We start from the raw sequence: 14,673 nt of genomic DNA, 5'->3' as shown, positions 1-14,673 counted from the left end.
TTTCTTGTTTGCAAAATCGAAATAGGCGTAATGCAAACGGTGCCATGCAGTGAAATCATATTATCAAAATTATCAAATTCAAATCATATTATGGAAGAAGAAACGTGCAAATTAACAATATGCCATTGTATTTAGTGGCACTATGCCGGGGTATATGTTGAAGTTAAATTCCTCAGTGACGCGACTGTTCGATAGGTCGCATGGTGATGAGCTATCGCATCGTTATGCATGAAGTGAGAAGAAAAGAGTGGTATCAATATGCCTCCATCGATGGTGGCGGTGGTATCCATCTACCTAACGTCCGTCCGGTCATCACACAGGAGCTGAGATGCGGCGGACGGGTGGCGCCGGGTGATTGCGCGGCACAGGAGCATGCATGACGCACATCCAAACAATGTGTAGGAGCTTGTACTTGGCGTCATGTACAGTATCCCTGCCTGTGTGCATCTCGAGCGCATAATTGCGGCGGGCGGTTTCAGCATGCAAAGTTTAGTGTACAACTGCGGTCTAAGCGTGCGCGCCACCATCACTGCACACATCCTACCATCTGCTACTACATACACAGAGTGGTACGGGTATGCGTAGCGGTAGTAGCGAAGCGTATAACGTAGGATAACAAACGATCCTCGCGAACTCCATCTCAGCATGCAAATGGCTAACTAGTTAAAGTATACAGCGTTGGCGGACACGGTGAATGCGACGACGACGCAGAAACTTGCGTACCCATTCAACGGCTTTTCGTACATGGTGCATTTTGTCGTTAACTTGGTAAGTGCCGAGACCCTATCCTCATTAGAGTAGCTGTACTGTTCTTTAGCATTTGGGGAATTGATTTGTTTGTTGCCACTTCTGTAAAGTTTCATGGGCTCTGTAATCACCTCACCACGATGATGGTTGTGAATGATGTGTGTAGGAGTTGTTTGAGTGTGTACCCTGGCCTGGCGCTATACCGAGAGTACCACCTACTGCAGTGCTACTCAGCTCAGCTCAGCAGAACATTACGGTCATTATACTAGTAACGAATACGATGGGCGTTCCTTGTTTGGCATCACCTGTGAACTTCCAAAGTCCAACTTATTTCATAGGGGTGCATTAGCACACTAAGCAGCATAAAATGATGATTTTATGGTGGATGGGATATTTTGCATTGGATTTTTAGTACTATTATGAGGTTCTTCATCTTTACTAGCAAATTTTCATTTTGAGAATGAAATAGAATCATTCATGCCATGCCATGGTTCTATGACTATGACATTAGAAGTAACGAACCATAAATAATTTAAACATACCAAAATAGGCTGTGTCCATGGCAGTGTCCATAGCAGTGAGTGTTTATTTGGCATGTGTATTGAGAAGAGCAGTCTCAGGCCAGAGAACCCATGTAAAAGACAAGTGGTGCAAATGCAGTTTCGTACCCCCTAAATATTGTCTCATATATCAACTGCATTATGCCTTATAATTACAAATGTACTAGATCTACATAATGTGTGTACTCTGTGTATTATAGTATTTATACATTTTTTGAAAATGTGTGTGTTCTGTACTTATATGAGCATAGTGACAAAGAAAAATATTTTTGCAGAAAAATATGGTAGCTGAAGAAACTCTGCCATTTTCTGCTCGTCATGATGAATGATGTACATTACATGCACTGACGATAGGATATGGTGGGCTATGATATTGGTTGAAAATGAGCAACTGCAGCGTTAGGTACATGTATGTACATGTATGGGTGGCATTTTGTCAGAATGTTTTTTTTTTTTTCTCTCTCTCTCTGTCTCATTGCTGCCTTCCCAAGAAATGGTATGGGGCTTTCATCCCTTTTTTGTCTTTCTTTTTTTTTGTGTGTGTTAATATGTATTTTCAAGAACTGCTCTGTGTTAATGAGTTTTTTTCTGTTCACTGTCATAAAATTGTTTTCCAAGTCAAACAGTGCAATAAAATTGTTTTTAGAATATTTCATTGCTTCTGTATTTTTTGTAACATTTTATAAGTTTGGGAGGATGTCTTTTGTGTTGCATTTTTAGAAGCTGAAAGGTATCAAACAATTACTGTATCATTTTGCCACAATTTTTCACTGCTAGATAAACCCACACATAGACACATTTTTTGGTTGTTTCTCCAACAATCTTTGTTTGATTTTATTGAAAATACCATTAATTCAGACAGACACATTATGCACACACACGAACATGCAATTATTCACAATTACACAAATACACAGAGGAGAGATAAAAAGATGTAAGTATCAAGGGTTAAACTTTAGGGCTGCTTTTCTTCGTTTGGAAGGCAGCCATAAGAAGAAGAAGAAGAGTAAAAAATTATGACAAAAATGTCATGATTGTGTACCTAAATGCTTGCTAATCTGTCACTCAACCACATGCAGGGTGGCACTATGTTTTTCAAAAAGAGGGAGCCGAATTTGTGGGAAAGGGGATGCTGATTACTTGTAGAGAAAGGGGGGGGGGGGCATTCTGCTACCAGGTACCACCACCAAAATTGGCTCACAAGAAAATAAGGGGGGGGGGGGTCTTCAATTTTTTTTTTTTACTTGGCTGACAAGCAAAAAAGACCTTGACAATTTTTTTGACAATAAAACATAAAAGATGAAAAAAAGAAAGGTCTTCACAGTTTTTGCAAGTAGCAATTAGTCAGATCCTATATTTTCTGCAAAGAAGTGGGGGAGGGGGAGGGGTGGGGCCAAAAAAGTCAGACTATACATGTATCTTCTGCAAAGAAGTGGGGGGGGGGGGGGGGGGGCGAGCATCCACCAGATCCTTAAATTTCACTTCGAATGTGAAGGCTCTATCGTGTGGAAGGGGGATATCCCCAGCCATACCCTCCTTCTTCTGTCCATCTCCATGGACTTATACAATTGTAGTTCCATACTTTTGTGCAGGAAAAGAGGTGATCCTCCTACTTGTACAAACTTAAGGTTGTTCCATGATATCTTATTGTCTTTGAATATTCATTTTTTTAATGTTTGGATTGGACATTTTCCTTGTGCCCCCCACAACATTGTTGTATTTCAGTTCTAGAAATGAAAAAAACTCCACACTCTCCATCTCTCGTCCACTTGGTACATTATAAAAATGCAAATTATGCAGAAAAAGAAGTGGCAGAAATGACAATTTTGCCATTTGTAATGTCCTTGAATATTAATATCTTACTTTTTTTTATTGAAAATTTTCAAACATTCCTCCCGAAAGTGTGTATCATATTATTAACTATTAGTTCTAAAAATACATAATCTCCCTCATGTGGGAGGGGTTCCCCCTCCCACCCCCCCCCCCCAAAAAAAAAAAATACAGTAAAGCAGTTTCGCCCCCTTAAATATATTTTTCCCCTAGTCCATTGCCATAAAACAGCAGCAACAACAACAATCTTTCATTTGCAAAAGATTGCAGATGACAGGAGACAGAACATTTTAGTATGTGATAGTGTATTTTGAATAACCTTATAACAATCCAGTAGGTAAAATTTTGATACGTACATTGTACGAGTGAAACATTTGCAGGGATGCATTATGATTTATGCCTATTCACTACTGTAAAAGTGGAAATTTTCGCGGTGTTGATATTTTCGCGCATTTCGTGCAGCCAAAAACTAGTGCGAAAATAAAAGCATGCTAATAGTTTTGCTTCCCATATATGTTCCTATAGCTGAAGTCTTGATTCCGCGGAATTAAAAAAGTTAATGCGAAACCCTTCTTAACCCCGCTGAGCGCAAAAAATTAGTCGCACGAAAATATCCACTTTGACAGTAGTTTACTTCAATTTCCACTGTAGGTGAAAAGTATCGTGTATGACATGGGTTGATCAAAGGCTGATGTATCAAAGTTGTATAAATTTGTAATCACCTGATAAGTCACTCAATACCATCATCATTTTAACCTCTTAAGGACAGACTGATTATGCTGCAACATTGTAGACACCTGCCAGAGTATACTCGGAACTCATCCTTAACAGGTTAATAGGTATTGAACACTTTACTTATGACATATCTTCATATTTCATCCAATTCTTCATTATTGAATGCACACCAAGAACTACTGATGTTTGCCAAGTAACCATCCAATGCACAGTACTTAACATGCATAGACTTTTGAAATAACAAGTTTGACAGTGATCCATTTTAATCTACAAAATGCAAAAGTAATTGAATAATATAATCAATAGATCAAAGAATTTTGTGCAACCCCTGAAGCAGACACTACATATGGCTCATCATAAGGGCCATTGACTTTGATACCAGAAAATCACCACCATGGCTCATGGACATGACAACTATGACAAATTATCTTCTTAAACCATGTAGTTTAATAAAGTAAAGACTTCACAAACAAACATCTCCTGTTCAAGGTTCTGTTGCTTCCTTAATTTGTAATTCAGGAAGTATCAATGAGAGAGTGTTAATCCAATTTGGAAGTGTACAGTGTATATTCCTCTCTATTTACCATGTGTGCAAGAAGCTTTTGTATGAAACACTCGTGTTCCTGCACTTTCTCATAGCAGTTGCACTACCAATGGATATGATGGTTGTAATTGCAACCTAACCATCTCTTATTAGTGTGGAGTCCAGCTCATTGTTTAAATGTGTTGCTACAGCCCAGTGCCAACTCTGCGATTTGCGCCTCCGAAATAATGCAAGTTGAAAGTGACCTCAGATCACTATTGAATTGTACCAGTTCACTGTGAGTCAGCCTGATGTCATTGCGTAAGCAATCATTTCAGTGTCCGTTGGGATTTCTTCGCGATCTTGGAGTGACTTTCCCTGGGAAACATCCTCCTCTAGCAATTGAAGAGGAGAAGGCAATGGTCAGTTTTGAGGAAAGATGTTCTTGAAGTATTACAAAGTGAGTTAAACTCCCGAAAACTCTGGAATAAGCCATTTCGTAGTTCGACTTTGCGGGTGAGCAGGAATAAAAAGGTTGTTTGCCATAACAGGCATGTTGGGTTAAATTCATTGAGATAAGCATCTGTGATGTAAAGATTATTCATGTAATCCTTAACAGTACTTGCCAGCACATCCACCAGACAGCAACAAAGTGTTCAGTAAAGCCTAGTATAATTTGGTAATAATAATAGTTGAATAGTTTTCTCCTGCATACAATGCATATGAAATGGTTCTTCCCTGATTGTCCAAGTCTGGGTCCGGGTCTGAGAGTTGCATGTACAAACGTAAGCCAATAAAATGAAAAAAAAAATGACAAAAACCTAGGTCAGGGGAGCTTTCCTGACAAGTTATGCTGTTTCATTGCAGCGACTCAAAAATACATTCAGGTAATAAAATTCAGTCACAGTTGTCCAAAAAGCTGATTTGATACAGACACCCATACATGACCTTTAGTTTGAAATCGTTTACTCTTTGATGAATTGGGAAAATGCAAATCACATTGTCTCGCTTACTCCAGAGAGATTCTAGCATACAATGTACAATTTTTATGATGAGGAATATATGTACATGAACCATGTCAAGACAAACAGGACCCAAATATGAATGGAAAATGTCAAGCATTGTGTTTGTGTTTGTAGTTCAATTTGAATTGACAACATTTGACATGTCACGTGATCCAGTGTTCAAACACATTTCAAGAGAAATTGTTCAGATGTTGTCCTAGTGTGTGATTACACTACATACATTGTAAGTCCAAACCAGCAAAACTGTGCACTGCATTGCATGCCGTGCATTTTGTCTTCAGCCTCTTATGTATGATGTACAGTATGTCTCAAGTCTTTTATACCAAGTGTGATATAGATTAGCTCTAGCTGTATTGGAGTGACATATCATGCTGTTTTTGTGATGCAGATAGAGAGTACATGGTATGTAATCTGTGATGTGAATGAAAAACATGCTCTCCGATTAATTTGGTACACCGCTTAATCATGCTATGCTCTGCCTGACACTTCCTGATTATGTGGGGACTACTCTGTACTTCACTTTTCTTCACTTTTAGCTTTAGAATCAAATGCTAGAAATATTCTCATCATCAAGCCCCATAATCATCAAGCCCCATAAGACTTAGCACTGTCAATGCTGGCTGGGAATGATATCCAATGACTGGGTAATAATAATATACACGTACTCTTTGAGCACACTACAGAGTACATTTAGTGCAATAAAAGTCAATTATTAATGTAACTAGCAGCACCCGTGGAAATCCACGGGTCTGAGGGGTTTTATTTTTTTTTTTCTCATAATACGATTTTGCACATTTTTATTGAAGAAATAAAAAGAAAAGTCGTCTCATTCTTTCGTTAATTGTGCTGTCTTCTAAATGACCACCCTTCCCAGAAATTTTATAATACATTTTTGTAGTATATGCCAGGCGATCCGGTCCATTGGTAGGGATCATTCCCGCCACTACTTGCTTTTATTATAGAACTTGAGTTTCGAGGGGTTATTTGCACCCGTTGAAGTCCAACAGTTGTCTTGTTGCCCCTCGTACCCCTCCCCCCCCCCCTCACGCACACACACATTTCCACCTCCGCAGGGCAAAAAACAAAAACATTCAGGGAAAAATTACCAAAAACGCAAAATGAGATTCCCCGAAAGTTCTGCCCACAGGTTGTTCCCGTCGAAACGGGAAGATATTAACACTATGACTTTGATTACCCCCTGCTCTTGCATCCACGCGGGCACCCGTGGGAACCCACGGCTGGTCTCAAGGCCTCGGTTTGTTTTGTGTGTGTTTTTTTTTCATGTTTCTTTTCCCCACGTTATGAGAGAAAAATAAGATATTTTCGTCTTCATAATTTTGCTCCCTCCTTTTTGTTTTTAATCACCAAAACTTGGCTTGATATATCATATTAATATAGAACTACATCTGCTTCAGATTGTACATTATCATAATCAATATTAGGCCTACAATTATTGCTTCTATTATTGTAATTATTATATCATTATTATCATTATCCTTATTATTATTATTATTATTATTATTATTATTATTATTATTATTATTATCATTGTTATTATTTGGGGAGGGGGAGATCATAGTCATCAGGTTTAATAGGCACCCGTGGGAGTAGGTTCTCACGACCTCGTATTTTTTTCTTTAATATTTTTCCCATGTTATGGAAGAAAGAAGAATATATACATCACTGCATTCGTCTTCATTTGCTCCCTCTTTTTTTTTGTCACCAAAACTTGGTCTGATAGACCATAGAACCACACATTCTATTTCCACTTGCAATTTTAAAAATAGGCGGTCGGCAAAGCGAGGTTTTCCTCTACGTCCGCTCATCTTATGAATATGTATGATTACAGCAGCTCTGCAGTAAACGAATGGACACAGCTGCGCGTGTAATCTGATATGTAAGGGTACGATCGGCAAATATATTTAGCCGCGTCCTAAACAGTCTGCGTACAATGACACCGGACTTGAGAGCAAACGGCGAGCAAACTAAATGACGTACCTGAGCTGCATATAGTATTCTGCAGTTGTGCAAAATACAATTACATAACCAACGTTCGTTGTTTTCATTTGGGGACGCCAATAATGGCGAACTGTACGTAAATGCCCTTGTAGTCCATATCACGCACACACAGATTCGTGTAACCATCGTCAATACATTCAGTACACGTAACAGGCGGAGGCAAAGGTACATCACAGAACTATATACACACAGTGTAGAGTGTATATAGAGTTCTGCGAGGTACATTGTGTGTGTGCGTGCGCGTCCGCCGGAAGATGTCAGAGATTTCGCTGCACCATCATCTTTAGTATCCCCCAGTGTCTCTGCAAGCTAAAAGATTGAAGATCGAGAAAGCAGGAGGCCAGCGCAGGTTCGGTGAATATTGAAACGCTCGGCTCTTTCGTCACGCACAAAAATGCATTATGCATGTAGCTAATTAATTTTTCTTTTTCGTCCTCGACGTCGACACGGAGGCGGAGAGGGGACGAAACCCGCGCCATTCGATGTAGGATACTCTCCTGCGGCCGACGACACCGGTCGCAACTGCCCGGAGCCGACGGCTCGGGAGGAGATAGAGAAACCAGCAACGCCGAAATAAAACAGGAAATACATAAGGCCGCGACAACAACAACAACTTCGAGTATTATAGTATAGGATTATTTATATTTTAACATTTTTGAGAATTAGAAAATAAAGCACACATTTTTTGATTTCAAGAATAACTGTATAATCATTGATCAAAATGATTAAATATGCAGCAAATATTGATACGTGTACATAATATACATTGTATGTAGACCCATACAGTAAGTACAATGTACAAAGTAAACACTGATAATTGTCGGAGGCTATTAGGTTTACAATCTTCAGAAACAGATTCTAGACAGTATAGTGCGATAATTTCCCCTACTGTACATTCAATTTCTTATCCTTTATAACTAGTGGAAAAAATTAATGGATTCAAAGTGTTCAGATCAAGTTATTGTTCTAATGAACTAATTTCAGGATTCATTATTCAGTTAAGGATGAAAAAAACACAAACAAACAAACCTGGATGCATGACCTGTGTATAAAAGTTATCTGTACACTTTAATACATTGTAGGTCAGGGCAAGTCCAAGATCAGGTCCCCTCAGAAGGCAAAATTTCATCTTTGCTGAATATTGACATGTTTGGTATCATTTTGAAGCTTATGAGTTGAAGTTTTGATTTCCGAGGAGGAAAATATGATATTATGTAAATTTATGCAAATTTAAATGGCCTCATTTGCATATCATGTGAAATACAGCATTACGTATGGGACATTTATAAAAAAATTCATATTTATTCAAAGGAAAGCAAATTATATTTGGTTATTATGTGGACGTAAGAAGTTCATCAAATAGTTTAACTTGGTATGAAAATTTAGGGATTATGCAAATTATTATGCAAATTAGCTCGTGTCCAATCATGAGATGTCCCATATGTAACAAATTGAGGTCATGTTTTTAGGTTTTTTTCTGAAATTTCTTAGGTAATTTGAATGCCCTTTTGGGAAGTTCTAATTTATCGTTCAAAGAAGATGAATACCACAGAAAGAAGAAAAAGTAGAAAAAGGAATAATTTTTATTAGGCAATGAAATAATGTTACGTACATTGTATGGGACAAATGTGTTACGTATGGGACATCCTCATACATATTGCATGTGAATGCATGTAGCTAGCTGGGAAGGTCTCCCAGTACAAAAATCGTCAATCATGCTGCAGAAAGCATCCCATCTTTGCAGTTACTTTTGAGTTATAGATGCTTGAAATAATACATGTACTTCACTGAACAATTTTCAGAAAGGGGGAGGGGGAGATGTCAAAATACACAATGAAAATCAGCATTAAAGGAATGGTATAGTTTTCATAGAAATGGGGATTCAGTTTTCAACATTTTACAAGATGATTTGAAACTACTCATATGAATTATTTAAGAACAGACAATTCTAAGACTAGAGGAATTCAAAGTTTATTTGATGAAGATCCAATTTGAAATGGCCGATATAAAAAAACAAACAAATTATACAAAGTATTAAAACAAAGTGGTCCTAATGAAATATATGACCCATCTTTTATTAGGACACCACATTTCTGGATATCTCAGTTATTCAGTTTTTAGTAGTAGCCACGATAAAAATCATGGGTGTACATACTGAGGTGTGACTCGAATCAACAACCTGATTGCTAGACAGACATCATATATCTACTCAATCACTGGGGTTCCATGGACAGACGCAGGCATCCCTAGCAGCATGTATTGCAAAATTTATAAAAAATTAATATTTCTTGTGTCAAGTTGTTTTTATTGAAACTGAACGGAAAACTGCCCTTCATCAATGGAAGTAAACACATTACTAATTCAGTTTTTTAATAGTAACTATCCTGATAAAAATACAGAGCATGAATACTCAGGTTTTTCATAAAAATATAGAATATGATGAAATATGATTACGATAGTAAATATTTGGGGAATATTGATTCCCTTGACAATCTGGATCAGTATTTGAGTAATTTCAACTGATTCTACTTCAATAATTATAAAATGCAAAATACTCATAAACATGGTTCTCTACACACTAAACGAATGGGGGACAAAGGACATGCATACTCAGGTTGGCCATAAGAATGATGAAATATGACTAAATATGATTATGATGGTAAATATCTGGGGAATATTGTTCCCTTGACAATCTGGATCAGTATTTGAGTAGTTTCAACTGATTTTACTTCAATAATTATGCAAAATACCCATAAACATGGTTCTCACACACTAAAAGAATGAGGGACAAAGTGTCCCATATGTAACTGTCCCATACGTAACACATCATGTCTGTCTTTAATTAGAACCTGTAATTAGAGCTTTTTGCCTCATGACTTGAAACTTACCTCTGATAATCTTGAGTGTTGTGACTTTCATCACAGTGAGTTACAAGTTGTAGAATGATATGCTTGTAGAGAGTTTTGAGGTTGAAAAAAGTGTTAAAAAAAACAAAAATTTTCTGGTCCCATACGTAATGGCACATATTTTCTCTTCTAGAATATAATTGTCAAAGACATTTTTCTCCATTTTTAAAATGATTATACTTCTCCTAGATATCAATCACCATGATAAAGTTCAATATGATCAAAGGCCATTAACACTATTTTTCAGGTCATAAAAGTCTCTGAATGTCCCATACGTAACGCGCGCATTATCTTGGACTTGCCCGTCAGTATAATTTGACTTCACTTTGAAAAGGAAAATATACCGTAGAAGGTAAAAGGAGGTGAGGGAGACAAATAGCAACTTGCATTGAAAACATTATAAACCTATTCTGTCACATACAGTACTTGTAGGCCAAGCCAAAAAGTTGGGGCATTTTGCAGTGCATAGATATGTGATTGCTGATGGCCAGTTCTGATTGTTACCTCCGCCAAGGGAGGAGGTTATGTTTTCGTTACCGTTGGTTTGTTAGTTAGTTAGTTTGTCCGTGTGTAAAATAACTCAAAAAGTGGTTAACGGATTGGGATGAAACTTGCAGGAAATGTTGAGAATGACACAAGTAACAAATGATTAACTTTTAGTAGTGATCCGAGAATTTTGGGGGAATTTATGAAGGATTTTTGATATTTTGGCAGATAGGGTCAATGAACTTGGGAGTTCAGGCTGCGCGTATTTGAGGTTTGCATGCGCACACTAAAGTGCATGCTCCACTTTCTGCTCGGGCGAGGCGTGCCGCGCAGCTGAGAGTTTATGACGTAACAAAGGCTTTTATATTGGGATATCGGGCAATTTTTCAGCTGTATACCTATGGGTGGAAATCACTGATCTCTATGGAAGATTACCCAAAGAACTTTCCCCCAGTGGTGGAGAGGAGAAAAATCTCTTTGGGAAGAGCAAGATCATCGGTGGAAAGTAACTACTTGGCGGAGGTCTGCGCTCTCAGAGTGCTTTTCTAGTTATTGTTGATATTAATGTCTCATGTAAATACATTCTGTACATCATTTTAGAACTTATGGTATAAACTTTCATAAGAATGATCTGTGTGAGGGTGCCATCGTATTTCAAGTAGGATGCCCTGTTATGTTACACAATTATCTTTGCAGATTTACTTCAACAGTAGCAGCACCCATGGAAATCCACTGGTCTGAGGGGTTTTATTTTTTTTTTTCTCACATATACAATTTTGCACATTTTTATTGATAAAAAAAAAAAAAAGGTTTTCTCATTCTTTCATTAATTGTGCTCTCTTCTACCCATGACCATTCTTCCCAGAAATTCAATATTACACTTTATACAGTGTAGTATGTGCCTGGCGATCCGGTCCATTGGTTGGGATCATTCCCGCCACTTGCTTTCATTATAGAACTTGAGTTTCGAGGGGCTATTTGCACCCGTTGAAGTCAAACAGTTGTCTATATAAGCTTGTTTTCCCTCATCCATCCCCCCCCCCCCCACACAGACACATTTACATCCCTGCAGAACAAAAAAACAAAAACAAACAGTTACATTCAGGGAAAAATTACCAAAAACGCTTACCAAATGAGTTTCCCCGAAAGTTCTGCCCACAGATTCTTCCCGTCGAAACGGGGAGATACTATTGACTCTATGACTTTGATATTAAAGACAGCCCATCCCTTTTGCATGCAAATTTTTGAAAAATTGGTGAGAACACTTAGGTTTTGAAGAAAACACTATTTGGAAACCTCCTGTAAATTTTGAACTCAAGAGCAAGAGGGTCTTTATTTGTTTAGTTAAATTGACCGTTAAGATTTGAATAATTTTTGCAAACTTCGCAAAAATTACAAATCTAAATACTAGTCTAGTTTTACAGACCTGTGTGATGCACTTAGTTATACCCCCGCCAAACGAAGTTTGAAGGGGGTATATAGGAATCAGCGGACGGTCGGGCGGTCGGGCGGTCGGGCGGTCGGGCGGTCGGGCGGTCGGGCGGTCGGGCGGTCGGGCGGTCGGGCGGTCGGTCGGGCGGTCGGGCGGTCGGTCCGTTGCAAGTCTTGCGTCGTGAACTACTTCCTCAGTTTTCAACCGATTCCCATAAAACTTGGCACAGATGTGTGCCTTGGGTTGTAGATGTGCAAGACGTATTTTTTGACAGTACCCAAAAGTACGTTGCCATGGTAACGGCATATTATGGGCAAAAATGGGTGCAAATCTTGCGTCGCGAACTCCTCCCACAGTTTTTGATCAATTTTTATGAAATTAGGTACAGATGTTCGTCTGAATATGTTAATGTGCAAGACACATATTTCCGCAGTGGCAAAAAGTGCGTTGCCATGGTAACGGCATGTTATTGGTAAAATATAGGGCAAAATGCTTCATGGCAAAACTGCTTCATCAGTGTTCTTCCAATTCTCATGGAATTCATATTGAATGTTTGTCTTAGGATATAGGTCAGCATGACACATTTCTTGACAGTGACAAAAAGTATGTTGCCATGGTAACAGCTCACATATTATGAGCCAAAATGATGGAAAATTTTGTGTTGCAAACTACTTTCTCAGTTTTTGCCCAATTTCCATGAAACTTGGTACAGATGTGTGCCTTTGGTTGTAGATGTGCAAGACGCATTTTTTGACAGTACCCGAAAGTACGTTGCCATGGTAACGGCATATTAATGGCAGAAGATCAAGGAAAGATCTTGCGGATTTAACTACTTCCTCAGTTTTTCGACCAAAGCTTATGAAATGTGGCACACACTTTGATCTTGGTGGGAAGATGTGGAAGACATATTTTTCGGACGTGTCGGAAGCTGCGTTGCCATGGTAACGGCATATAAATGGCAGAAGATCAAGGAAAGATCTTGCGGATTGAACTACTTCCTCTGTATTCGACTGAAGCTCATGAAATGTGGCACACACATTGGTCTTGGTGGGAAGATGTGCAAGACATATTTTTTAGACGTGTCGGAAGCTGCGTTGCCATGGTAACGGCATATTAATGGTGGAAGATCAAGGAAAGATCTTGTGGATTGAACTACTTCCTCAGTTTTTGACAAAAGCTTATGAAATGTGGCACACACAATAGTCTTGGTGGGAAGATGTGGAAGACATATTTTTCGGACGTGTCGGAAGCTGCGTTGCCATGGTAATTGCATATAAATGGCAGAAGATCAAGGAAAGATCATTCCTTGGGTAAGACTGTCGTCACGGGGCGGGGGTATTAATCACCTTAAGTGATATTTCTAGTTGTACATGTAGTTCATGTAAGTGGTGTGTTGTTATTTGCCATTGATAACAAAGTAAGAAAAGCTAGTGAATTCTTCTTTTCTGGCAGCTTTAACATGCATATCCGTTGTTCGAAGTATAAGTATCATATTACAACCACAGGAGGATTAATGTATGCAGCTGTGCCTAGTACACAGAATACGTTACGGTGAGCGTTTTGTGCATTATTTGAATTTTAACGGCTAACAACCTTCAAATATCACAGAAATGTTATAGATTTACAATAGTCTTGTCATTCTGGTGGAATATATCATGTTCTGTGCTATTTGGGAAGGAATGCAAAAGGGAAGGGCCTTCTTTAATCCCCCCTTGCTCTTGCATCCATGCAGGCACCCGAGGGAATCCATGGCTGGTCTCAAGGCCTCATATTTTTTTTTTTTTATGCCTCCGCCACGAAGTGGTGCCAGAGGCATTATGTTTTCGGGTTGTCCGTCCGTCCGTCTGTCCGTCCGTAATGAATTTTGTGGACAGCGTAACTAAAAAACCTTTTGAGGTATCCTAATGAAACTTGGCATGTATGTGTATTAGGGGGTGAAGTTGTGCCTATCAACTCTTGGGTGCACATGCTCAAGGTCAAAGGTCAAAAGGTCAAGGTCAAATACATAAAATTTCACTATTTCCACCATATCTATGCAATGCCTGAAAATATTTTCTTGAAACTTAGCGTATACATGTACATGTATTACCCAATTAAGATTCTCTGGTGAAATTCGGGGGTCATGAGGTCAAAGGTCAAAGGTCAAAAGGTCAAGTAAAAATATTTAATCTTCACTTTTTTCTCCGTATCTTGGAAATTGTTCAAGGTATCTTCATGGAACATAGTATATATACATGTACTGACTGGCAGTGATTATCTAGAGAATATAGGGTTCGTGGGTCAAAGGTCAGGGGTCAAAGGTCAAGGGCAACACTTCAAAATTTTACTATTTCCCTCATTTATGCAATGCCAGCAGGATTATTATTTTTTTTTTACACTTGGTGTATGCATGTATAACCCAATAGAGATT

At 38.5% G+C, this 14,673-nt stretch overlaps 1 protein-coding gene across 2 annotated transcripts in view; it reads left to right on the top strand.

Moving 5' to 3' along the window:
- The first annotated feature begins 603 nt into the window (after positions 1-603).
- LOC139732390 (protein PALS1-like) overlaps positions 604-14,673 on the top strand; it is a 162,749-nt gene continuing 148,679 nt past the window's right edge. For both annotated transcript variants that reach the window (XM_071643256.1, XM_071643255.1), the window contains exon 1: positions 604-768. The gene's annotated coding sequence lies outside the window, so the exon portion shown is untranslated. The remainder of the gene's footprint in view (positions 769-14,673) is intronic.

This window comes from Diadema antillarum, unplaced genomic scaffold, assembly GCF_040938485.1.
Source record: "Diadema antillarum isolate AM-2024a unplaced genomic scaffold, OU_Dant_1.0 seq00000418_RagTag, whole genome shotgun sequence".
Lineage (NCBI taxonomy): Eukaryota > Metazoa > Echinodermata > Echinoidea > Diadematoida > Diadematidae > Diadema > Diadema antillarum.
Note: the sequence above shows the minus strand (reverse complement) of the source record. Positions and strands in the feature narration are given on the sequence as shown.